This window comes from Salvelinus alpinus, chromosome 13, assembly GCF_045679555.1.
Source record: "Salvelinus alpinus chromosome 13, SLU_Salpinus.1, whole genome shotgun sequence".
NCBI lineage: Eukaryota > Metazoa > Chordata > Actinopteri > Salmoniformes > Salmonidae > Salvelinus > Salvelinus alpinus.
The window spans coordinates 29,416,625-29,444,089 of record NC_092098.1 but is presented as its reverse complement, the minus strand read 5'-3'; the positions used below and the strand labels follow the sequence as shown (position 1 = coordinate 29,444,089).

At 42.9% G+C, this 27,465-nt stretch overlaps 1 pseudogene; it reads right to left on the bottom strand.

Annotated features, from left to right (window-relative positions):
• Positions 1 to 1,437: 1,437 nt before the first annotated feature.
• The window catches only part of LOC139536723 (matrix metalloproteinase-28-like), a 26,260-nt pseudogene continuing 232 nt past the window's right edge, over positions 1,438 to 27,465 (bottom strand).

Here is a 27,465-nt window from a genome sequence, read left to right as displayed (position 1 = left end):
GTTCTACGCAGCAGTTTTTGCGCAGAGCCTATTACCGCTCAGTAATGTGGAACGGATAAAGTTGATTTTACCAGCTCATATTGCCAATCATTTAGCTGATTTTTTTACAAAGAAAATGTATTTACTGAGCGATAATGTAAACATCCATTCTTCCAAATCAATCCAATGGATTGATCATATTATGAGCAAAAAAATTGCTCTTTTAGTCTACAAATGGTGTCAGTAGAGGAGGTGTTAAACCTATTGAAGTCATTTAAATCTACAGGTTATGATCTTATGGACAATTTTTTTACAAAGCTATGCTGCTCCCCAGATTGCAGCTCCACTGAAATACATATTTAATTGGTCACAGAAAAGGGGACTTTTGCAAATGTATGGAAGCATGTTAAACTGTGTCCTATCCCGAAAGACAGCAAAGAACCCATTACTCCTGCCAATATTCTACCAATTAGTCTACTCCCTTCACTCAGTAAGATATTGGAGGGTATTGTGAGTAGACAAATATGGGAGTACATGGAAAATAATTATCTGATTACAGCCAATCAGCATGCTTATCGCAAAAACAATTCCACTACTACTGCATTGGTTAACATGCCTGACTAGTGGGCCAATGCTATGGATAATGGCAGGTTTGTGGGTGTACAATTTTTTGATTTTAGTCCAGCATTTGATTTAGTGGATCATGAAATAATTGACAAAATTATTGCATTATGGTTTTAAGGAGGTATTGAATTGGGTACAGTCATATGTAACTGACAGGAAACAGTCCACCTATATCATCCATGGTTCATTTTCTTCCCCTAATGCTTTAAACTGTGGAATACCGCAGGGCAGCTGCCTTGGGCCACTTCTTTACTTAATATATACCAACGAACTTCCTTATGCCTTATCTGAAACTCAAACTACTATATTTGCAGATGATACTACAATTTATACAGCAAGACAATCGGTTAAACAGGTACAGCAAGCTTTACAAGTAGATTTGGAAAATATCAGGGATTGGGTTTGCTGGAACAAACTTGTTTTAAACACCAAGAAAACCAAAGTTATGTTGGTCTGTTCCACCAGCATGGTGGGGAGTACAAATTTAGGAAGTGGCAGAAACCAAACTACTAGGAGTGCAGCTAGACAACTGCTTATCATGGTCGTCTCAAATAACTCATCTATGTAAAAAAACGATTAAAACTGCATGCATGATCAGAAGGATAGCTAAATATTTACTGGGAAAGATTCTTAAGCAAATAACACAAGCATTAGTTGGGAGTCAGGTGAACTACTGTTCTGTGTTCTGGGGAAATGCATCAGCAAGTGAAATTAGGAGGCTGCAGATTGAACAGAACTGAGCAGCAAAGATTGTTTTAAGGTGGAGATATGGTTCTTCTGTTGTAGTCATGCTCAATGCTCATGGTTGGTCATCAATCAACAAGATAATTGAAAAAAACATGCTTATTTTATTTCATAATATACACAATTTAAAACGTCCAAACTCTATTCACAGCATTATTAAGTTGGTAAGAGACAGACATTCAGTAAATACTAGGAATAGATTTTCCACATTCTACTGCATGTGTTATCCAGGCAGAAAAGAGAAATAGGCAAAAGAATGATTTCGATTTAGAGCAATAAAGAAATTTTATAATTTATCTGAGCAAACCAGAAACCTTTCAATATATAAATTCAAACAATACTTTAAAACCATTTTAATATAATACGTAGGAAAGTTGTGTTGGACTATGGTAGATGAAGAATCAATATATATTTTTAGACTGTTTATCTGGTCAATATGTGAAAATGTGGTCGTATTATAAATTATAAATTGTATTTTAATGTTTAAGGACTCTTGGAAGATTAGTCCAAATGAGGACTAAAAGAGATCCTAATAAAATGTACAGCCCACAGATGGGCCATGACTCATACAGAATATCTTAATACGGTCTAGAACAAAACAAGCACATTATAAACAAAAACATTGGATCCCTGTAGGATGTAGGAATATTAATATTAATTTAATAATACTGTATAAACATAAAAAATATGGGAACATAAACAAATCCCTTGACTTCTGTCATTGCTTAGTCTGAGTATATCCATTGCACATTACCCTGACCAAAAACTTGAATCAGTTAGTTATCGCCATCTTGTGATCACAGTATATCATTGCCTCTGTGGTGAGTTCCAAGACAGCCTGTCCATTCCAGCTCTGTGTCCCACCTCCCCCCTCCAGTCACCTGCACCTTCTCTGGATCAAAGCTCCAGTACTGCTGCTCCTTGAAGAAGTATACCTGTCCATCAGGGTGGTTGAGGGCTCCGTTGGCCCTCTGTCTTCCAGGCTGCGGGGTAGTATGAGTCGGGCCTCAGGGTCCAAAAGTTAAGCACAAAGTAACGCTGGCCTTTAAACACCACCAGGTGGCCCAGGTGGGGGTAGGTGAAGGCCTGGTCAGGGTGTCCAGGGAGGCCTAGCTCGCTGCTCCTCAGGGGGAAGCCTGGGTCCACATCGCTGCCGGAGTAACGCCACACTCGCCTGCCTGGAGGAAGAGACGCAAGGAGGAAGGTGCTGGTGGTGTGGGATGTGAAATTGCAATGCAGCAACATAAATATGGACACAAACTGAAAAATCTATCTGTGTAAAACATTTCTGCTATAATCTATCTGATTGTATTCTGTATCTCGAACGCTAACCCCAACTCTGATTCAAGACAGTTATTACTGTAACAAGAACAAATCATTTCTGGTACATTTATTGCCGGTTACTTGTGTCTTCATGTGCAGACTACCTTTGAAAAAGTATAACTTATTGTCCATCTTTGAGTAAGCAGCTGCCTAAATGGTGAGGGGTAGTCCTGGCCAGCAGTTCTGCAGAGGTAGAGGGGAGCTGGCCTGGCCTGCAGGAGACACAGTCCAGAACAGCCTCCCACAGAATACTAGGTTGGTACCATCTTGGTCTGCAAGGTAATATAACATGGAAGCTTTACAGGTATCAGAGTATATCACTGTCTTCAGAAGTCAATGAGGAATTCTCAACCTACTGTTTACGTAAGCTTATGTCCCAAAATAGTCATATACCAAAATCCACCAGATGTGGATTAGTCTTGTTTGAAACCACAACACTTACCCAAACCTTGCTTCTAACCTCAGTATGTTAGGTAAGTACAACTTCCAGTTGGGTGACAGAGAGACATTCATTTCAATATTTTTTTTCTCCCTTTTAGCATGGTCAGATAGTGACTACCAGTTCAGTCTTACCCATGGTGATGGCATCAAAGAAGCCCCTGCAGTATGGAGGTGGGGTGGAATCAGGCTCCCCAGTGCACCCTTGGGACAGCTCCCAGTCCTGCAGGGCAGAGCTGAACACCTGACCAGGCAACTGGATTATCTGATCTCTGGCTTCCCTATAGAGGACATTCAATTACAAAAAGGACAGTAGCTTTAGTAATTGTAATACCGACGCTAGATGGCATCACACACAAGCTGGAGCACACAACTTCAGTGTCATGGACGCTAGATCAGGCTACTGGGCTATCAAGCTCACAGAAGAGTCATCTAAGCTCACAACATTCAACACACCGTTTGGACGCTACAGGTTCCGTCGCCTGCCTTTTGGGATTATCTCAGCCCAAGACGAGTTTCGGCGAAAGATCGACGAAGTGTACGAAGGCCTCGACGGAGTTGTGGCAATTGTGGACGACATCCTTGTCGATGGTCGAACCAAAGAGGAGCACGACCGAAACCTCCGCGCGATGCTGCAAAGGTCCCGCGAGAGAGGAGTCCGGCTCAACCCCGAGAAGAGCACAGTCGGCGCTACAGAGGTCAGCTACTTCGGACATCTTCTTACAGCGACTGGAATCAAGCCAGATCCACAGAAGATCTTAGCCATAAAGTAAATGGAGCCACCAAAGAACCGTGCAGAGCTGGAAACAGTGCCTGGCATGGTCAACTACTTAGCCAAGTTCGCACCCAGCCTCTCCAATGCTAATGCACCCCTGCGTCAACTGCTAAAGCAGTCCAGTGAGTTTCTCTGGGGCAAGCAACACGACATTGCTTTCCAGAATGTGAAAGACTTGATCACGAGAGAACCAGGACCAATCCTTGCCTACTACGACCCCGACAAGTGGACGCGTCGAAGTATGGACTAGGTGCAGTGCTACTGCAAGAAGGAAAGCCCATCGGCTACGCTTCCAAATCTGTGAAATCAACTACGCTCAAATTGAAAAGGAGCTCTACGCCATTCTGTTCGGATGTAAACGTTTCCATCAGTACAAATATGGACGACAAGGCATTGTGGAATCCGACCACAAGCCCCTTGAGTCAATCATGAGGAAACCACTAGCCGCAGCTAGTGTAGCCAAGGCTACAGAGAATGATCCTTCAACTACAAAAATACGACTTCACAATCACTCACCGTCCAGGCAAAGACATCCCTGTCGCAGACACACTCTCCAGGAAGTTTCTTACCTATAAGGACAGCAGCCTCAGTGAAGGCATGGACATGCAAGTGCACACTGTGTACAGCAATTTACCAGTTAGTGACACAAAACTGAAGGATATCCAAGCAGAAACAGAAAAGGACTCACAACTCGCACATCTGAGGAAAGTCATACAGGATGGATGGCCTGAGGAGAGGAGAAAATGCCCTCAGAGCGTCTCAGAGTTCTGGAACCATCATGATGAACTATCACAGATCAACGGAATAATTTTCAAAGGAGAGAAAATCATTATTCCTACCAGTCTCAGAGAAGAGATTTTGACAAAGATCCATGCTGGACACATGGGCATGCAAAAGTGCAAACAGAGAGCACGGGACATTTTGTTTGGCCCGGAATGTGCAAACAAATAGAGGACATTGTTGGTAAATGCGCCATATGTCTTGAACGACGCCCCTCAAATACCAAAGAGCCAATGTTACCTCACTGTATCCCAGACCAACCCTGGCAGGTCGTGGCAACCGATCTGTTTACCTGGAACAACGAGGACTACATCGTAACAGTGGACTACTACAGCAGATACTTCGAACTCGACAAGCTTCACAGCACCACATCTGCAGCTGTGATACACAAGCTGAAAGCAGCCTTTGCCAGGCATGGCATTGTAGAGACTTTAATATCTGACAATGGGCCCTGTTACAAATCAAATGAGTTTGAATCCTTCACAAAAGCATGGAAGTTTACACATGTCACCACAAGCCCACATTACCCTCAAAGTAATGGCCTTGCTGAAAAATCAGTGCAGATTGCTAAATCACCCATGGACAAAGCAAAAGCAGACAAGAGAGACCCCTACCTGTCTCCTTGAATACCGCAACACTCCAGTTGACAACTTCAAATCACCAGCCCAGCTGTTGATGAGCCGCAGACTTCGCTCAATCCTTCCCAGCACCAACCAGCAGCTGCAACCTGAGGTCGTCAGCTACAAGGAAATGCATGGAAAACGTGCAGAGACAACAACAACAAAAGCGATACTACGACAGGTCAGCTAGACCACTGCCACCACTGATTGACGGAGAGTCAGTTAGAATCCAGGTGCATGGCCTCTGGAAGCCAGCAGTCGTCATCCAGCCAGCTGACACTGAACGTTCATATCACGTCCGCACCGCAGAAGGAGCAGTGTACCGCCGCAATCGTAGTCACCTACTGAACAACACACTGATGAGATGAACTGTTCCCCTGAAAGAGAGTGTGATGGACTACACACACACACACAGCACAACATACACCATACTTACCTGTAACATCACAAGAGCTGTTGACTGACACAGAAGCATGCTCAGCATCATATCGCACAAGGTCAGAAAGAGAGGTCAAGCCCAGAGCTTGTCCTAGACCTGTGAAATGTCAAAGGGTGTAGGCGGATCGCTGCCCTAAAAGAGTTCCAGACTGTAAACTTGTTATTGAAAGTTCACTTGAAATGCTTTGGTATTGTATTTGTTTGAAATGTTAAGATGTTATTTCTACAGTGAAAGCTGAGTTGCTGAGAATCCATTGTTTGAAAAGTAACAGTATGTTGGATTATTGTTTCAGAGTCTATGTTGATTCAGTTGGTATAGTATGCAATATAAATGGTTACTTACCTTGAGTTCAAACTGCAGAGCATGTTTTCAAAAGAAATGCTTAGAATATGTAAACATTTTTCTTTTGTTTTAAAAGAAGGGGGATGTAATATTCATATGTGTAAACATACTGAATTATAATTGGATGCATTTTACCGCCATATCATACTGTGCTATGATTGGTTAAGACCACCCAAATGGTTAGGTGATGGTCAGTTTGATCCTGGTTGGCGATACGTGAACATGCCAGTTATAGCTAGCTAATAAAGAGCTACGTTAAGAAATATCCTGTAGTACTGCATTTTATTATTTTGTACAAAGTGTGCAAAACAAGACAGTAATGTATAAGCTTTTATGACTATACAGTACATAATATACATGCATATTCTTCCATGTTACCACAATAGACCAAGTGCATCTGCAAAAAGCCTGACTGATTATGTACATTACTTCTGACTACACAGCTTTCTGCAATGGACAAGTACAGATATGACCTACATACCTGTTTCAAAGCAAGTTAGAGAGTTACACAAAATATACTAATTGGCACGCCATAACATTGCAGCATGGAAAACCCAACACATCATGGATGACTGAGTGCTGAGATACTGACAGCTGAGTTGACGTTTGATTTACTGTATTCCGATGCCAAAAAAAAGTCAAGAGCCAAATGATTTTCCGATGCCCCTGAATCGCAGACACAACGTCTCCTTTGATTTGTCTCCAGATGTTGCCCACCCGTTCTGTTTGGAAAAAGTTGAGCAAACAATTGTGTAAAGGTCTGATCAAATCAGTATCCCTAAGGAGAACAAGACAAAACATGGGGAGAGTTTGTCTGGCTTCTCCCTGTTTTACTGTCTAAGTGGAAACGTTGATGTACAGGGATGTTGCTTGTTGACTTTGGTGTGACTTTGAGGAGACGAGAGGATGGGAAATAAGACTGATAAACACTGTCTCCAGCTGCCGGAAGCCTGGCTCTGTGATATAGTGATCTCTGGACATCCCTTTGGGTAAAGCATCAGAGTGTTCGGATGGAAAAATTGAGTCTATAGAGTAGCCTATGCTACCGGGTGTGATTCCCTCATTGGTGGAAAAAGTACACAATTGTGAAACGTGTAAAAGTAAAGACATGTTAATAGAAAATGACTCAAGTAAAAGTGACCCAGTAAAATACTAGTTGAGTGAAAGTATTTGGTTTTAAATATACTGAAATATTAAAAGTAAATGTAATTAATAAAATGTACTTAAGGTTCAAAAGTAAAAGACAGCACCATTTTCTTGCTGTTTTTATGTACGGATAGCCAGGGGCACACTCCAACACTCAGACTTCATTTACAAATGTAGCATTTGTGTTTAGTGAATCTGCCAAATCAGGTGCTAGGGATGACCAGAGATGTTCTCTTGATACACGCTATACGAGTTTGAGAGTTATTTGGCAACTTCTGTTGTGAATGATGCAAACCTTAGAATGTCTTAGAAATCAAAACATATACAGTTGAAGTCGAAAGTTTACATACACTTAGGTTGGAGCCATTAAAACTCGTTTTTCAACCACTCCAAAAATGTCTTGTTAACAAACTATAGTTTTGGCAAGTCGGTTAGGACATCTACTTTGTGCATGACACAAGTCATTTTTCCAACAACTGTTTACAGACAGATTATTTCACTGATAATTCACTGTATCACAATTCTAGTGGGTCAGAAGTTCACATACACTAAGTTGACTGTGCATTTAAACAGCTTGGAAAATTCCAGAAAATGATGTCATGGCTTTAGAAGCTTCTGATAGGCTAATTGACATCATTTGAGTCAATTGGAGGTGTACCTGTGGATGTATTTCAAGGCCTACCTCCAAACTCAGTGCCTCTTTGCTTGACATCATGGGAAAATCAAAAGAAATCAACCAAGACCTCAGAAAAAAAATAGTAGACCTCCACAAGTCTGGTTCATCCTTGGGAGCAATTTCCAAACGCCTGAAGGTACCACGTTCATCTGTACAAACAATAGTACGCAAGAATAAACACCATGGGGCCACGCAGCCATCACATCGTTTAAGAAGGAGACACGTTCTGTCTCCTAGAGATGAACGTACTTTGGTGTGAAAAGTGCAAATCAATCCCAGAACAACTGCAAAGGACCTTGTGAAGATACTGGAGGAAACAGGTACAAAAGTATCTATATCCACAGTAAGACGAGTCCTATATCGACATAACCTGAAAGGCCGCTCAGCAAAGAAGAAGCCACTGCTCCAAAACCACTATAAAAAAGCCAGACTACGGTTTGTAACTGCACATGGGGACAAAGATTGTACTTTTTGGAGAAATGTCCTCTGGTCTGATGAAACAAATATAGAACTGTTTGGCCATAATGACCATCGTTATGTTTGGAGGAAAAAGGGGGATGCTTGCAAGCCGAAGAACACCATCCCAACCGTGAAGCACGGGGGTGGCAGCATCATGTTGTGGGGGTGCCTTGCTGCAGGAGGGACTGGTGCACTTCATAGATAGATGGCATCATGAGGAAGGAAAAGTATGTGGATATATTGGAGCAACATCTCAAGACATCAGTCAGGAAGTTAAAGCTTGGTCACAAATGGGTCTTCCAAATGGACAATGACCCCAAGCATACTTCCAAAGTTGTTGCAACATGGCTTAAGGACAACAAGGTAAAAGTATTGGAGTGGCCATCAAAGCCCTGACCTCAATCCTATAGAAAATGTTGGCAGAACTGAAAAAGCATGTGCGAGCAAGGAGGCTTACAACCTGACTCAGTTACACCAGATCTGTCAGGAGGAATGGGCCAAAATTCACCCAACTTATTGTTGGAAGCTTATGGAAGGCTTCCCGAAACAATTTTCTTTTTTACCTTTATTTAACTAGGCAAATCAGTTAAGAACAAATTCCTATTTTCAATGACGGCATAGGAACAGTGGGTTAACTGCCTTGTTCAGGGGCAGAACAACAGATTTTTACCTTGCCAGCTCGGGGATTCGATCTTGCAACCTTTCAGTTACTAGTCTAACCACTAGGCTACCTGCCGTTTGACCCAAATGAAACAATTTAAAGGCAATGCTACCAAATACTAATTGAGTGTATGTAAACTTCTGACCCACTGGGAATGTGATGAAAGAAATAAAAGCTGAAATAAATCACTCTACTATTATTTTGACATCTCCCATTCTTAAAATAAAGTGGTGACCCTAACTGAACTAAGACAGGGAATTTTTACTAGGATTAAATGTCAGGAATTGTGAAACAGTTTAAATGTATTTGGCTAAGGTATATGTACTTCTGGCCATTTTCCTGTCCTGCTAAGCATTCAAAATGTAACAAGTACTTTTGTGTGACAGGGAAAATTTATGGTGCAAGAAGTACATTTTCTTCAGGAATGTAGTAAAGTACAGCACTTTTCCCTGTAATAAATGGGATGGCTTTAGCCACACTTAATATGAAAATAAACTGTCCTTTAGCTTTTTCCAATTGATGCTTCGTATACTGTATGACAGAGTGACTGGACACTATGATGTCATGGTGAATGATAGCACAGCAGATGGTAAAGGGTTAAACAAACAGATCCTGATCCAATCTCTAGTCAGATTTGTGGACTAAGTTCAATATAAGGTCTCAAAGTCATTTTATCATCTTCACTCCCTCATGTAATCTTGTTTCCTCCTCTACCTGACCACTGATTATTACCTCCACATGTTCTCTCGTCTACTCTAATTTTTGGGCATGTAAAGTGACTGGTTCAAAATCAAATTCCAATAAATGTTTTAATGGCTTGTTCCTCTCTCAGTGTGGATTATGCCTATGCACCATAAAGCTTTCCCCAGCTTCTTGTAGTAGGGGGACATGAGAGCATGACGCACAGGAGAGTAATCCAGGCCCAGCGTGTGGCCCACCTTGTGGGCAATCACCATGAACAGGTTGTGACCCTTGCAGCCGTTCAGTGTCCAGCTCTCTGCCATGTCAAAGTGGGCCTCCCCTCGGCCAGGGAAGAAGGCATGCGCTAGGGCGCCTCCTGGGGGTAAAAACAAAAACATAGGGAGGTTTCAGGGGTGGTAGAGAAGCTTCCCAAAACAACCTCTTGCCCTACCCCCTCAAACTGTGCAGATCTGAAGGAGTCAGGCATGTTTAAGAAATACGGTGGAAGCTTCTCGACTCCCATTTTCAGGCTACGTGGAACCATCACCATGTTTCTTATGACTATCTGGTCCCTTTACATCTGAAAATAATTAAGCAGTAGAGGCTAGGGGCTGTTCTCAGACCAGGCAAGACGGATCTGTAAGCAAGTGAACATTGTGACAGCTGGGGCTAGTTCCGAAAGAGATCTTTCACAGCTGAAACCAATTTATCTTTGGAAATTGCCCTGTTTGAAAATGCCTTCTCCTTTCCTTCAGGTAAACTATGATCTGTCAGGATTCAATCAAAATGTCAAACCCCTACTAGACCTTATACTGCTATACTCCCCACCTGGACCATCAAAGGCATTGCCCATGCCGTCGTTGTGCTCCCCCTCGTAGAAGGCCAGCTGGATGTCAGCTGACCCCTGGGTGACCTCTTTGAAGGTCAGGTCCAACACGTTGCTCCACAGCTGAAAAGCCTTTCGTACGGCTAGGGCCACCTGACCCAGAGAGGGGTGGCCAGGCCAGTTCACCACCCGGTAGGTCAGGTGACGCTTGTGCCACCTCCCGCCTGCAGAGAGATGAGATGGATTGATTAAAATAGAGGAGCAAGGGGGACTCATGACAAAGAAGAGGGGTTAAATGGGTCACTAGCACCTGGTGATGGGATCGCTGTTGTGCTGAGTAAGATTCAAATTGTCATTCATGCAGCTGGGAGATAGGAGGATAAGGGAGAACGAGGAGACAGAGAGAGATAGAAAGAGAGATGGACAGAGATTGCACATTTCAGGAAGTGGGAGAATGGTTCTAGATCCACTATTACAGTAATGGGAATGTGAGTGCTTAATTTTTAACAAGTGTGAATCCTTTGGATAAGAGGGTAATGTTTATCACATTACTTGTGGTTTGAGCTAAATTAAATGCAGAACAGCAGTGACACAACTTTTAAAAAATATAAACAACTCATTCAGAAGAGCTCCTGCTGTGTAGGATTTTTTTTGTGTCAAAACAACTCCATGTATCTTTAATGAGTATAAAAATAACCTTGTAAATTGAATGCAGCAGAGGCCTTATGTCCCAATAAGACACATTCATTGAACAAGACCAAAAAAAACACAAAGGTGGGAAGAGTTGGTCTTCTTCACCTATACGAGCTTAGAGCCAGAGTGTGATAAACACATTTCAAAGGCTTGTGGGAAACCCCAAAAACATTCACCTTGTTTCTACCTACATGGTTGAACCGGTTTACCAGTCTTGTCCCTCTTTTGAACAAGTATATAAGAAACTCCCCAAAATGTGGTCTTGGACACATAATATTTGTGTTATTTCAAGCAAACCAAATATATAATTTATCTCTCAATGTTTAAAGTGTGCTTCCAGCATGCCTCATTGGTGAGGCATGATGAGTTGATGGTGCAATTGTCTCGCCCTGATCTGTTTCACCTGTCCTTGTGATTGTCTCCACCCCCTCCAGGTGTCGCTTATTTTCCCCAGTGTATTTATCCCTGTGTTTCCTGTGTCTCTGTGCCAGTTTGTTTTGTATATTTGTAAGTTAACCAGCGGTTTTCCCATTCTCCTGCTTTTTGCATTCTCCTTTTTCTAGTCGTTCTGGTTTTGACCCTTGCCTGTTCTGGACTTTGTACCCACCTGCATGCCTTGACCACGAGCCTGTCTGCCACTCTGTACCTCCTGGATGGACTCTGATCTGGTTTTGACCTTTTTGCCTATCCACAACCGCTCTTGCCTACCCCTTTGGATTAATAAACATTGTAAGACTCCAATCATCTGCCTCCTGTCTGCATTTGGGTCTCGCCTTGTGCCTTGATAGCAATAGCTTGTTTCTCTCTGGATCTCAAACATGACTACTGTTGGCTGCCTTCACTAAATGGATGGATAGAAAGATACAACTTTCTTCCTTACCACACTAACATTTGAAAGAATGCCACAATGTTCTTCACCTGAAATGTACAGTAACTTGCCCATTGACATTACTGTTAAAATTCCATAGTTTCATCTGGGACAAAGACACTGCCTAACTTGCATACATTGTCTTCCAATATCCAGTTCAAATTTAGGCTCCAGGTCAAATAAAACTTCACTTTCCAGTAATTGCACAGGGAGCAGCTGTCAGGTATCAACTAGAGGCTGGAAAAGTGGGCAGTATGACGCATTCTTCTAGTGTTATCCAATCACTCCAGGGGCTGTGTGTTTCTCCATCCAGACCACAAACATCAGCACCCTGTTACCCAAAACCAGCTCCATTTACCACTGAGCATGTAGGCTTATCTCTCACACAGTGAAGATGTGTTGGACAGCCTCCATATGGGCCTGGGCAGATGTACAAACTTACAGGGGGCTTATTGGAGAGAGTGAATATCTTAACCATTTAGGCAGTGGTTCTCAGAGTATATCTAATTTAAAATGTGCTTCCCGGCGCACAAGTGGAGATTGGAGAATTCCCTAAAGATATAGATGGCTGTGTGTAGATAGCCTCATACTACACTGCCTAAGACTTAGTTTTACATTTTTAAAAATGTTTATTTAACCTTTTTAACTGGGCAAGTCGGTTAAGAACAAATTCTTATTTACAATGACGGCCTACCAAATCAAATCAAATCAAATCAAATTTTATTAGTCACATACACATGGTTAGCAGATGTTAATGCGAGTGTAGCGAAATGCTTGTGCTTCTAGTTCCGACAATGCAGTAATAACCAACAAGTAATCTAACCTAACAATTCCACAACTACTACCTTATACACACACACAAGTGTAAAGGGATAAAGAATATGTACATAAAGATATATGAATGAGTGGTGGTACAGAACGGCATGGCAAGATGCAGTAGATGGTATAGAGTACGGTATATACATATGAGATGAGTACTGTAGGGTATGTAAACATAAAGTGGCATAGTTTAAAGTGGCTAGTGGTACATGTATTACATAAAGATGGCAAGATGCAGTAGATGATATAGAGTACAGTATATACATATGAGATGGGTAATGTAGGGTATGTAAACATTATATTAAGTGGCATTGTTTAAAGTGGCTAGTGGTACATTTTTACATAATTTCCATCAATTCCCATTTTTAAAGTGGCTGGAGTTGAGTCAGTATGTTGGCAGCGGCCGCTAAATGTTAGTGGTGGCTGTTTAACAGTCTGATGGCCTTGAGATAGAAGCTGTTTTTCAGTCTCTCGGTCCCTGCTTTGATGCACCTGTACTGACCTCGCCTTCTGGATGATAGCGGGGTGAACAGGCAGTGGCTTGGGTGGTTGTTGTCCTTGATGATCTTTATGGCCTTCCTGTGACATCGGGTGGTGTAGGTGTCCTGGAGGGCAGGTAGTTTGCCCCCGGTGATGCGTTCTGCAGACCTCACTACCCTCTGGAGAGCCTTACGGTTGTGGGCGGAGCAGTTGCCGTACCAGGCGGTGATACAGCCCGACAGGATGCTCTCGATTGTGCATCTGTAGAAGTTTGTGAGTGCTTTTGGTGACAAGCCGAATTTCTTCAGCCTCCTGAGGTTGAAGAGGCGCTGCTGCGCCTTCTTCACAACGCTGTCTGTGTGGGTGGACCAATTCAGTTTGTCCGTGATGTGTACACCGAGGAACTTAAAACTTTCCACCTTCTCCACTACTGACCCGTCGATGTGGATAGGGGGGTGCTCCCTCTGCTGTTTCCTGAAGTCCACAATCATCTCCTTTGTTTTGTTGACGTTGAGTGTGAGGTTATTTTCCTGACACCACACTCCGAGGGCCCTCACCTCCTCCCTGTAGGCCGTCTCGTCGTTGTTGGTAATCAAGCCTACCACTGTAGTGTCATCCGCAAACTTGATGATTGAGTTGGAGGCGTGCATGGCCACGCAGTCGTGGGTGAACAGGGAGTACAGGAGAGGGCTCAGAACGCACCCTTGTGGGGCCCCAGTGTTGAGGATCAGCGGGGTGGAGATGTTGTTACCTACCCTCACCACCTGGGGGCGGCCCGTCAGGAAGTCCAGGACCCAGTTGCACAGGGCGGGGTCGAGACCCAGGGTCCAAAAGGCCTCCTTCGGGGACGGGGGCCTGGGAGATACATTTTTTAAATAAATACAATGAATATATGACGAAACACACATCGCGAGACAACACTACATAAAGAGACCTAAGACAACAACATAGCAAGGCAGCAACACATGATAACACAGCATGGTAGCAACACAACATAACATGGTAGCAGCACAAAACATGGTACAAACATTATTGGGCAAAGTCAACAGCACGAAGGTAGAGACAACAATACATCATACAAAGCAGCCACAACTGTCAGTCAGAGTGTCCATGATTGAGTCTTTGAACAAAGAGATTGAGATAAAACTGTCCAGTTTGAGTGTTTGTTGCAGCTCGTTCCAGTCGCTAGCTGCAGCGAACTGAAAAGAACGATCCAGGGATGTGTGCGCTTTGGGGAACTTTAACAGAATGTGACTGACAGAACGGGTGTTGTATGTGGAGAATGAGGGCTGCAGTAGATATCTCAGATAGGGGGGAGTGAGGACTAAGAGGGTTTTATAAATAAGCATCAACCAGTGGGTCTTGCGACGGGTATACAGAGATGACCAATTTACAGAGGAGTATAGAGTGCAGTGATGTGTCCTATAAGGAGCATTGGTGGTGAATCTGATGGCCGAATGGTAAAGAACATCTAGCCGCTCGAGAGCACCCTTACCTGCCAATCTATAAATTATGTCTCCGTAATCTAGCATGGGTAGGATGGTCATCTGAATCAGGGTTAGTTTGGCAGCTGGGGTGAAAGAGGAGTGATTACAATAGAGGAAACCAAGTCTAGATTTAACTTTAGCCTGCAGCTTTGATATATGCTGAGAGAAGAACAGTGCACCGTCTACCCATACTCCCAAGTACTTGTATGAGGTGACTACCTCAAGCTCTAAACCCTCAGAGGTAGTAATAACACCTGTGGGAAGACGGGCATTCTTCTTACCAAACCACAGGACCTTTGTTTTTGGAGGTGTTCAGAACAAGGTTAAGGGTAGAGAAAGCTTGTTGGACACTAAGAAAGCTTTGTTGTGGAGCATTTAACACAAAATCCGGGGAGGGTCCAGCTGAGTATAAAACTGTATCATCTGCATATAAATGGATGAGAGAGCTTCCTACTGCCTGAGCTATGTTGTTGATGTAAATTGAAAAGTGCGTGGGGCCTAGGATTGAGCCTTGGGGTACTCCCTTGGTGACAGGCAGTGGCTGAGACAGCAGATTTTCTGACTTTATACACTGCACTCTTTGAGAGAGGTAGTTAGCAAACCAGGCCAAAGACCCCTCATAGACACCAATACTCCTTAGCCGGGGCACAAGAATGGAATGGTCTACCGTATCAAAAGCTTTGGCCAAGTCAATAAAAATAGCAGCACAATATTGCTTAGAATCAAGGGCAATGGTGAGGACCTTTAATGTTGCAGTGACACATCCATAACCTGAGCGGAAACCAGATTGCATACCCGAGAGAATACTATATACATCAAGAAAGCCAGTCCGTTGATTATTGACAAGTTTTTCCAACACTTTTGATAAACAGGGCAAAATAGAAATAGGCTTATAACAGTTAGGATCAGCTTGATCTCCCCCTTTAAATTAAGAATGAACTGTGGCTTACTTCCAAGCAATGGGAACCTCCCCAGAAAGGAGAGAAAGGCTTGGCGACGATAGGGGCAGCAACTGGTCTAAACCATCTGACCAAGATGGTTTTTTGGGGTCAAGTTTAAGGAGCTCCTTTAGCACCTCGGACTCAGTGACTGGCTGCAGGGAGAAACTTTGTAGCGGGGGAGGGGAAAAAGAGGGAGGAGTATCAGGGATAGTCGCATTAGAAGGGGTGGGAGATGAGGAAATATTGGACGGGCAAGGAGGCATGGCTGAGTCAAATAGGAATCCTGGCTTAATGAAGTGGTGATTAAAGAGCTGAGCCATGTGCTTCTTGTCAGTAACAACCACATCATCAACTTTAAGGGACATGGGCAGCTGTGAGGAGGAGGGTTTATTCTCCAGGTCTTTAACCATTTTTCCAGAACTTCTTGGGGTTAGACCCACAGAGAGAGAACTGCTCCTTAAAGTAACTAACTCTGGCCTTCCGGATAGCCTGAGTGCACTTATTTCTCATTTGCCTGAACGATAGCCAGTCAGCTTGAGTATGTGTGTGCCGAGCCTTTCGCCAAATGCAATTCTTGAGGTGGAGTAACTCTGCAAGATCACGGTCGAACTAGGGGCTAAACCTGTTTTTAAAGAAGGTCCAAGCGTCTCCGACAGAGGGGATCAAGCTGATTCTATACCATTTTACAGAGGCCAGTTCATGAAGGAAGGCCTGCTCATTAAAGATTTTTAACAAGCGTCTATGTCAAATCAGGACAGGTCGTTTCACTGAGCAGTCATTACGAACACAAGCTGTAAAACAGTGATCACTAAGGTCATTACAGAAAACACCAGACTGATACCTATCAGGATTATTTGTGAGGATAACATCGAGGAAAGTAGCCTTTTCTGGGTGTTTGGAGTCATACCTTGTGGGATTGGTGATAATCTGAGAAAGATTTAGGGAGTCCCATTGCTTTAGGACTTGGTCAGGTGGTTTAAGCATGTCCCAGTTAGTATTGAACTCCCGAACAAAGACCAAACACAGGAAGCACGTGGCCATGGATGTTGACTGCCACTGCTGAGTCCTTTAATTAAAAATGATTATTTACCCTTTATTTATCTAGGCAAGTCAGTTAAGGTCAAATTCTTATTTACAATGACGGCCTACCGTAATGGAGATTACCCATTTTCTTAAATTCGGACCTCGAGGCCAGTAGCAAGGCTGATTTTCCTCCTTTTCCTCTAATCTGGAACTGACTAAAGGAAAACCAGCCTGGGATTTGAGAATCCCTGTCTAACAGCTAATTTGGTCATTGCGGAAACCAACAGGGCAGGTTGCCATTGGGAGTAATTGAGCAAACAACTTAATGTTATTACCTCAAATCGATGGTAATAGGTGATTCGATTAGCATTTAATTAAGGATGCAGTATCAAGTCAGAGTTCAGCTGATGAGATTAGTTAGCCTGACAACGTGCTTGACCTCTCCATTCTAGACAATAAAGTCACATTGATATTGCTTTAGCATTCTTTCCTTGAAGTATGACCTGGAAAATCAAGTCCATCTGTATGGGCCAACTACATTTCAATTAAATCATTTGATCTTCAAGGAAGGAATAAAAAATTAGTAAAATGTAGGGGGTTGATTTGAAATTGGCCAGTAGTGAGCCCAAATCAGCTAAGGGAGGTCCATGGATTGGCCACTCACCGAGCTGGCTATGGCACTTCCTGCGTAGACGCTGTCCACTGTTAGGTTTGCTTAGACCTCCAATGAAGATGCTGTTGACCCTCTGTGCCCAGGCCTGCTGGCCCATGTCATCCCTCACTTAACACCGGGGTACTGCCATCTGGTGCTGGGTGGCACTGTCAAGACGCCCAGTGAATGGCAGGTGGGTGAGCCACTGGAACTCCCTGAGAGCCAGACAGAGGAGAGATGGATGAATGATAAAAGAAGAGTGAGTGGCTTATAAAGATAGGAGAGCACATCCAGAATGAAAGCAAGTCAAATAAAAAAGTAGCAAACTGTAAAAAGGTGTTGAAATCAATATAGCACTTCACAAATGATCCCCATGTGATGGTAGTGGGTGTTGTCTACATCTGAAATCAAACCTTGCTGAGCAGTGGAGGTAATGCATCGTCTAGCTCTCCATTAGTGTCAAATGTATGTGGTCTAAATAAGGGCATAAATAATAGCTGTCATAATACCACTATCACCTGGATAAATACCAGGCTCTGGTGCCAGACTGTTTCTTCCATTAGGGAAACCAAGCTTTTGCTTTGCTGATAGAACATAAACATGCAATACATTTAGATAAGTATTTTAAATGAGGCATGCTTTTCTTCTCCAAATATTGGGTAACTCCCAGTGCAACTGTGAAAGCAGAGGCATGCTTGGTTTTTCACTCAAGCACAACTGCAGAATGGGACTCACCTTTGGTAAAGCTATGTCAACACAACACCTCAAAGACATTTTCACTGAGAATGTTTTTCCTCAGATTTGTTATTCTGAGAAACAATTAAGTAAGTACACAAAGTCTATGAAAAATATACATAACATCTCCTTTAATAACAACCAATACATTGTAATCAATCGTTGACGACACTCGGTTAAAAGTTTCCCTAATTTAAAATTATTACTGTAAAGTTATTTTTCTGGTGGTAATATCAGAGATGCCATTGATAAGTTTCTTACCACTGACAGAGATGTTCGTGGTGAGGGAACAATCCACCATACTTTTCCCTGACTGGATTGATTAGGCCCTGAGGGCCGACAGCCAGCACTGTTCCCGTGAGCAGCTGGGAGCGAGCAGAGTGCATTGTGGGATGGGATGTGGCGCTCCTGCCCACTTCGGCAGCTGGGTGATGATGGGCGACACTCCCCTGAGCCTTCTGTGGCCTAGGTCCCTTAAATGGCTGCCTAATGGAAACCAGCCAGCACAGCTGGGTAGAGACTAAATACTAGAGAGAGTGGCCTCTGCATTGGACTGGAACTCCACAGAAAATTGTCATTGCAAAGAAAACAAGGCTGGATCTAAAGCAGGCTAAATGATAAGTTCCAACAGACACACCCAAAGATACCTTGCACCATTGTTAGACCCGAGTGCCAGGGCGAAATCCTAATTTGAGATCAAGTGACGGGCATGCTTCTCAAATTAAGATTCAGCCCGACAAGTTATGAGTTACAAGTCAGTTCTCTGTTCACTATACTCTTCGGAATTTGTGTGACCAAAAACTATTATTGTTGAAAATGGGCTGTACTGTACTGGGAAGATTTAGCAATTTAACATTTTTAAAACAAAGCCAGACCACAAAGAACTCACAGTGTAGCCTAGTTGCTGATCAAAAGCTACAAAAAGGAGTGAAGTAAAGTGAAGAACCATGAAACTGGGACCGACATTTTATGACACAATGTACATTTTAAGTGTTTGTCATTTAGCAGATGCTCTTATCCAGAGCGACTTACAGTAGTGAGTGCATACATTTTAATACTTTTTGTATGCCTGGCAATAGTTTGTTGACTTGAGTGTTCATGTGTGTATGCAACGTGGTCTCAGGGCAATTATTTTATTCTGTAAGTAAATCTGTGACACTTCATTTAATATGATATATTGCACTACGTTAGGTTACATTATGAATGGAATACCGGTCGTCAGGGCTTGGAACTGGTTCAAGGAACAGAATGAAAGGAAAAGAATGAAAGGAACAGAATCAGAATCTGGAACGGGAATGAAAGTGGTCTATACTGTTTCCGAACAGAACCGTTATTTAAAAAATATGGGAACCGGTTAATAACGTTATTTTGCGTTCCAGGCATTTTTTCTAGTCCCATAAAAAACGCAACAAAATGCCTATGCAAAGCCCTCACTCTGTCACTCAGAAACGTATTCCAGTGTCTGCCTGCCAGCTGAAAATCTTTGCCTGTGTGTGTGCGTGCCCCTCCCCCTCCGAAGCATAAACTACTGTAGCCGACTGACATTACAAGCGACTGACATTACAAGCGTGATTCAGAAATTACAAAGAGAGATTAAGGATACTATTGTCATCCCGTTTGGATTTATTAACTACAAAATGGTAAGACGTGTTTTTATTTGAATTCTGGTTCTGCACAAACAGCTTGTTAGCTAGCTAGCTCTGGTCCAACGTTATGCTCTCTTAGAAGTTCAAAGACCTTCAAAGTTCCTTCATAGAAGCCGCTCCTCCATAGGTATAATTCTGTGGGCCCAATTCAGATAATGCATGACTTAACAAGATGCCCAGCGCTTCAATAGAAACCTCCTCAACCCTCTGTCACTCTCACGATATAAACCATTACTTTTTTGTCACGCCTGCTCCCGCTCCCCCTCCCTGGCGCCTGTTTTTGCTTTGTCATTATGGATTATTGTGTGTAGATTGATGAGGGAAAAATAACTATTTAATACATTTTAAAATAAGGCTGTAACTTAACAAAATCTGGAAAAAGTAAAGGGGTCTGAATACTTTCCGAAGGCACTGTAACTCAACATATTCTCAAAAAGCATACAAAGGCTGTGTGTAATTAACAGTATATGATTATTTTATTCATTGTGATGGTGAAAATTGTGTAAGTGTCAAGCCTGCTCCTGTTCCTCCTCGCTAGCGCTCGAAGGCACCAGGCTCCCCAGCATTACGCACTCTTGCCACCATCATTACGCACACCTGCCTTCCCCCGTCACGCGCATCAGCAATTATTGGACTCAATCGCCTGTGTCATTACCTCCCCTATATCTGTCAGTTCCCAAGCTCTGTTCCCCGCTTCAGGATTAATTGTCGTATGTCGTTGTGTTACCCGTGTGTTAACGCTGTTCCTGTCTTGTTCTATGTCTGTTCCTTATTAAATGTTGACTCCCCGTACCTGCTTCTCTAATCCAGCGTCGGTCCTCATAGAATCCTGAAGCCATCAGGGGTGCCTAAGCCAGCTCGTTGGGCTTCCATGCCCTAGTTAGCCCGAGAGGTTTTCTTGTCCCGGTTGGCTCTGCAGGCGTCCACCTCATGTCAGCCGGATCGCCAGGGTTTTACGCCTCAGCCGGCTCGCCAGGCGTCTACGCTTCAGCGAGCTCATCAGGCTCCCATGTTCCAGCGCTTCATCTGAACTTTAACATGCTGTTACGTCCTGACCATAGAGAGTCCTTATTTTCTATGGTGGAGTAGGTCAGGGCGACAGTTCCCAGTCCAGAGCTTCCGGCGACAGTTCCCAGTCCAGAGTTCCGGTGACAGTTCCCAGTCCAGAGCTTCCGGCGACAGTTCCCAGTCATTTTCTATGGTGGAGTAGGTCAGGGCGTGACTGGGGGGTTAGTCTAGTTTATTATTTATATGTGGGTGTTCTAGTTTTCATGTTTCTATGTTGGTGATTTGTATGATTCCCAATTAGAGGCAGCTGGTAATCGTTGTCTCTATTTGGGGATCATATTTAAGTAGTGTTGGTTCCCACCTGTGTTTGTGAGATATTGAATTTTGAGTAAGTGTATGTAGCACCTCTGTAGTCACGGTTCATTGTTAGTTTATTGTTTATTGTTTTTGCTAAGTTTCACAATTAAATAATTATGTGGAACTCAACATCCGCTGCGCTTTGGTCCATTTCTACAAACGAACGTGACAGAATATCCCACCACAACAGGACCAAGCAGCGTGCCCAGGAGGAGAGTGTATCCTGGACTTGGGAGGAGATCCTGGATGGGAAGGGATCCTGGACTTGGGAAGAAATCCTGTCAGGACAGGATCGCCTTCCCTGGCGGGAGACGCAAGGAGAGAAGGGAGAACAGCGACGACGCCGGGGTTTGCGGCCACAAGGAAATCCCAAAAGACAGCCCAATTTCTTTTTTTTTTTGGGGGGGGGGGGGGGGGCTCACGGGGTGGTCGGCGGAGCTGAGGTGTGAACCAGTGACAACATGGGAGGAGGTAGAGAGGTGGTCGGTCGACCCAGGGAGAGTGCCAGAACCCGCCTGGGAGTCAATGGAACAGTGCGAGGAGGGATTACCGGAGAATGGAGTTGGCAAGGAGTTTGCGGCAACGCAGGCATTTGGAGGAGCATGTTAACAGTCCGGTGCAATCTGTGCCGGTCCCACGCATCAGGCCTCCAGTGCGCCTCCCCAGTCCGGTACGTCCTGTGCCTGCTCCTCGCACTCGCCCAGATGTACGCCTCCACAGCCCAGTACGTCCTGTGCTAGCTCCTCGCACTCGCCATGCGAAGTGTGTCATCAAACCGGTACCATTGATGCAGGCTATACGCACCAGGTCTCCGGTGCGCCTTCACAGCCCAGTACATCCTGTTCCTTCTCCCCGCACTCGCCCTGAAGTGCGTGTCACCAGTCCGGTGCCACCTGTACCGGCCCCACGCATCAGGCCTCCAGTGCGCCTCCCCAGTCCAGTACGTCCTGTGCCTCCTCCCCGCACTCGCCCTGAAGTGCGTGTCACCAGTCCGGTGCCACCTGTACCGGACCCACGCATCAGGCCTCCAGTGCACCTCCCCAGTCCGGTACGTCCTGTGCCTGCTCCTCGCGCTCGCCCTGAGGTGCGTGTCACCAGTCCGGTACCACCAGTGCCGGCCCCACGCACCAGGCTTCCTGCGACGATCCCCAGTCCAGAGCTTCCGGCGACAGTTCCCAGTCCAGAGCTTCCGGCGACAGTTCCCAGTCATTTTCTATGGTGGAGTAGGTCAGGGCGTGACTGGGGGGTTAGTCTAGTTTATTATTTATATGTGGGTGTTCTAGTTATGTTTCTATGTTGGCGATTTGTATGATTCCCAATTAGAGGCAGCTGGTAATCGTTGTCTCTAATTGGGGATCATATTTAAGTAGTGTTTGTTTCCACCTGTGTTTGTGGGATATTGTATTTTGAGTAAGTGTATGTAGCACCTCTGTAGTCACGGTTCGTTATTAGTTTATTGTTTTTGCTAAGTTTCACTATTAAATAATTATGTGGAACTCAACATCCGCTGTGCCTTGGTCCGTTTCTACAAATGAACGTGACACACGCATTGCTTGCGGTACGGTTTTGGAAATATAAGGAACGTATCTTTTATATCAGTGAGAAATAATTTTCAAAAAACAAAAGGTTAAATTACTACACACCTTTACATGGCAATATTTCCATGTTACAGCACTTATGTACGGAAAACAGTTGCTAACAAGCTATCTGCATCTCCAAACACCTGTGTGTAAATGGAAGACAGACGCGACAAATGCATTGTCACAGAAAAATACTGTCAGCTGCAACGGTTAAAACCGGTTAAGTATGTGTTTATTTACTGTTTGTGAAATTATTTTGAGGTGATATGAAAGTGGAGGGCTTTATGTTTCTAGAACCGTACCGCAATTGAGAATAGTTTTTAGCTTAGATGGAGTATTAGGCTGTTTTGGCTGCCAGAGACAATTCGTCTCTAAACAGAACATGTAAGGTCCTTGGACTATAAGGTGTAACGTTGGGCTCCTTTAGTCCATTATTGAGCAATGTTTACCCCCAAATGTTGTAAAGATTTTCAGAGAGCTAGCCAAGCAGTGAGAGAAGCAGACTCCATAGTAGTCTGATTAATCAGGCTGTAATACACAATTAATTGGTATAGACAGCCTGAAAGTAATGCCTGCAAAATCGTATACACCATGCCATGACAATGAAAATGGTATATTCTGAATCAGGGGAGGATGGAGAAAATTCAACACCATTTTTCTTTTTTTTTTTTTTTTTTTTTGGAAGATTGAAATCCGAATAAAAAACATGTTGATTGTTCTCCATACTCTTCTGATTTCCGAATATTCTATTTTCATTGGCATGTTTGGTTCATAGCTATTGACGAGAGAAAACCGAATGTATAAAACAAATTTTACCTAGGTGCCAAACTGAACCAAATACCTACCAGCTCTCTAAAAAGTTGTGCAAACAATACTTTCCTTTGCATATTTGTCTCAAATTTCGAGCAGCTGGAGGATAAACCACACAGACTAGTAGTAGATTAAGTTTAAATGTAATTTTATTCAACATTTTTGCTTGTAAGGAACATTTACACGATTGTGCAGGCATTAGTTTCAAGCTGTATCTACCAATTAATTGTCTCTTACAGTCAGATTAATCAAACTAACTCCATAGTAACTGTGCGTGTGATGAAAGGAAAGTGAATGGCAATACAATACCCGTTGCCTTAATCAAATAATTGAGCGTCATTTATTACACTGAATAGTGAGAGCCAGCCCTTGCCATAATTTATGATTTTCCAGCTAATTTGCATAACCTACCTCAGCCCTGGTCTCAGGTGGTGGTGCAAGATTTAGCAACACTTGTGAGCCAACCGTAATGGATGCCTTCAATGTGAGTAGCACACAAGAAAGCATAAACACGAATGTCCACAAAGTTCTCCAAACTGGAAAATGGCAACCTAAATAGGATCCCCAATCAGAGACAACGATAAACAGCTGCCTCTGATTGGGAACCAATCCAGGCCACCATAGACCTACGTATGCCTAGACTACACACACAACCTAGACATACAAAAACCCTAGACCAGACAAAAACACACATACCACCCTCGTCACACCCTGACCTAACCAAAATAATAAAGAAAACAAAGATAACTAAGGTCAGGGCATGACACATGCCCTTCTTTTTATTACAGCATATTGGATGACTGTCATTCATATTCCATTTACCCAGCTCAATGTAACATTGATAGGTTTGGGCTACTACATGATACTCAAAATGTCCCTATACCCATCATGAGGTTGCTACAACCTAGCCTAAGAATGAATGTTTACAACTTAGGTGTACAGGTTGAGAGAAACTTTAGTAATCAAGATGACAGATATTGACACATTCAATACTGCCATGCACACCGCCTAGCTGATCTAAGGTGTAGTCATTAGTCTAAGAGCTGCAAACGAGAGTTTCTATTGGACAAATTCAGGTATGTTTATCCCCATTTCGTTCTGTTTGCTTCCGTTTAAGAAAAGTTATTCTTCAATACAGTTCACTTTCATAGCAGCCACATGCAAACAGCATGATCCCTTTGATCATTGTATAATTCTTTCTCACATCTACGCGCTCTCCTCCTCCCACCTTTTCCCTTCACTTGTGCGCTTCAGTGCACAACACATCAGCTGTCTGTGACCAGGCGAAAAAAAACTTTCCAAGCCAAACCTTCATATGATAACCGCTAACTGCTACACACAGCCTACATAGTTGTCACCATATTAACGTCATAGTCAACAAAGCCACTAGAACTAACGTGTTAGTAAACCTGCTACAATCATGCAGTACAGTATATAATCAACAGCAAGCAGTTTAGCAGTTACACTGGCGGGCCCCAGTGGCAAGAAATTAATAACACCAAAAGCTTACCTTGACTTGGAAGAGTTCCAGTGTTGGATAGCCATAGCCAGCTAGCTAACATAGCATCCCTCTCTGTTTGAACTGGGTGTTTGAGTAAGCTGAACTAGCTAGCTGCATTTGCTAGCTAAATAAGTGAAAGGGAAAGGGGGAAAAAAATACAACATTTAGTTATCTCTCTCTCCCTCTCTCTCTCTTCTCCTTCATTTTTGAATAAATTAATTAGTTCAAAACTGTTCAACTATTGTCTTTTTCTCTCTTTGAATCAACTACTCACCACATTTTATGCACTGCAGTGCTACATAGCTGTTGCTTATGCTTTCAGTACTAGATTAATTCTCTGATCCTTTGATTGGGTGGACAACATGTCAGTTCATGCTGGAAGAGCTCTGATAGGATGGAGGACCTTCTCCGGAAATTGTCATAATTACTAAGTCTATGGAAGGGGGTGAGAACCACGAGCCTCCTAGGTTTTGTATTGTCAATGTACCCAGAGGAGTACAGAAACTAGCTGTCCTCTGGCTACACCATGGTGCTACCCGACATAGTGTTGTTGAGGCTACAGTAGACTTTCATTGCAAAACAGTGTGTTTTAACCAATTATTTGGTGACATTTTAATATATTTAGTATAGTTTTATCTAAAAACTAACTTTTTTAATGCTTCACTATTTTTATTTTTAGGAATTTCACTGAGGTGGGTGGTCCTCTCCTTCCTCCTCTGAGGATCCTGCACTGATGTAGGTTAATGTTTTAACTGTAACGCCTTGGCAAGAAAGGTTGGTGGGACCTGACCCTCATAGCAGGAAATGAATAAGTAATAATATGGTAATAATTAACGTGCTTGCTAAAGGTACTACTGTTATTCCACATACTAAACGACATACTACAGCTGAAGCAAGCACACACACATTTCTTAAAGAAATACCTTTCTACACCTTATTACTTCTTACAACATTTCCTGCTGTAAGACTATAAAGAACTGTGTTATTGTTTTTTCAAAATGGGTTTCCTGTTGTTGTTATTGTTGTGTTTTTTATTTTCATTTTTTACCATTGAATACTGATATTGATTTGTCTTTTCATGCAATATAAATAACATTATTTGCCCAGATGATTTGCTGTTGAATACATTTTTACATTTTACATTGGCATAAAGCATTTTTATTCTGAAAATGTAAAGTTATTACACCTGAAAGTTCACTGAAGCAAATAGTCATCTGTCTCGTATTTGCTGTTGAATAAAATGCCCATTTGAAATAGTTGACAGGCCTAGTTTACCATTGAAGACCACCGTTACAGAAAGTAAACTTTATATCAATAAAGAGTATTTTAATATCCATAATGTGTGAGCCTGTCGAATGGATATATGAAGACATGTCAATTTCCCTAACCCACCAATCACAGACGGTTGCGTGCATCAACACAGCGAAAGGGGGCGGTCTGTTGTCAAAATTTTTGCAGCGCTTCGCAGTGAAGATAAGAAGCCTGCTAGCTTGCTAATGTCAACTTTATAAAGTTTAGGTAGCTAGATACATAGTTTGTGTTGATAAACTGTGTAGCCACGTTGTCAAAGATAATGTCAACATTGCTGCTGACTTAGTTGACCAACTTGACCTCATTTGGCTATCAGATTTAGCTCGCATGCTAACTGATAAGCTAGCGACTAAAGCTACTGGTTAGCTAACGTTATTTGGCTGAGAGCGCTGACCTGCAAGTTACTCCTCAGGTCAGTCATCTTTCTATCTAGGTATATTTGGAATTTATTTGGGTTATTTTGATGTAGAAAGTATGACGAGAACAGGATAATGATCAAAGCATGATGATGGAAAACAGATTAGTAGCTAGCGCGTTAGCCCCTTGGTGTTTGAGTGCAACAAGTAGCTAACGTTAGGTTTTTTAAATTTAATTTTACCTTTATTTAACTAGGCAAGTCAGTTAAAGAACAAATTCTTATTTTCAATGCTAACGTTAGTTGACAGCTCTTTCAGGCTAGATGTCTATGCTTGCTAGCTGACTGGCCACAAATATGTCAACACTGGTTTACATGAACCAACTTGTTGATTTAGCTAGCGATTTAGCTTATTAGTTTTTCTCACCTCTATTTTGACTACCTACAACAATTGTCTTCAGCCATAGTTATCCAGACATAAATACTTTGATGTATGAACAAGAACTCAAATTCAATACCTAGTGGTGTTTAGTACCTAGCTACATAGTTCTCACATCTAATTGAAATTAATTGAGCTGCCTGCCATCTGCTTTGACTTTACATGCCCCTAGATTAAGTGATAGTTACAGCTAATCCACACTGCAGGAAAACCAACATACTCAAATTTGACTAATCCTGTTGCCTAA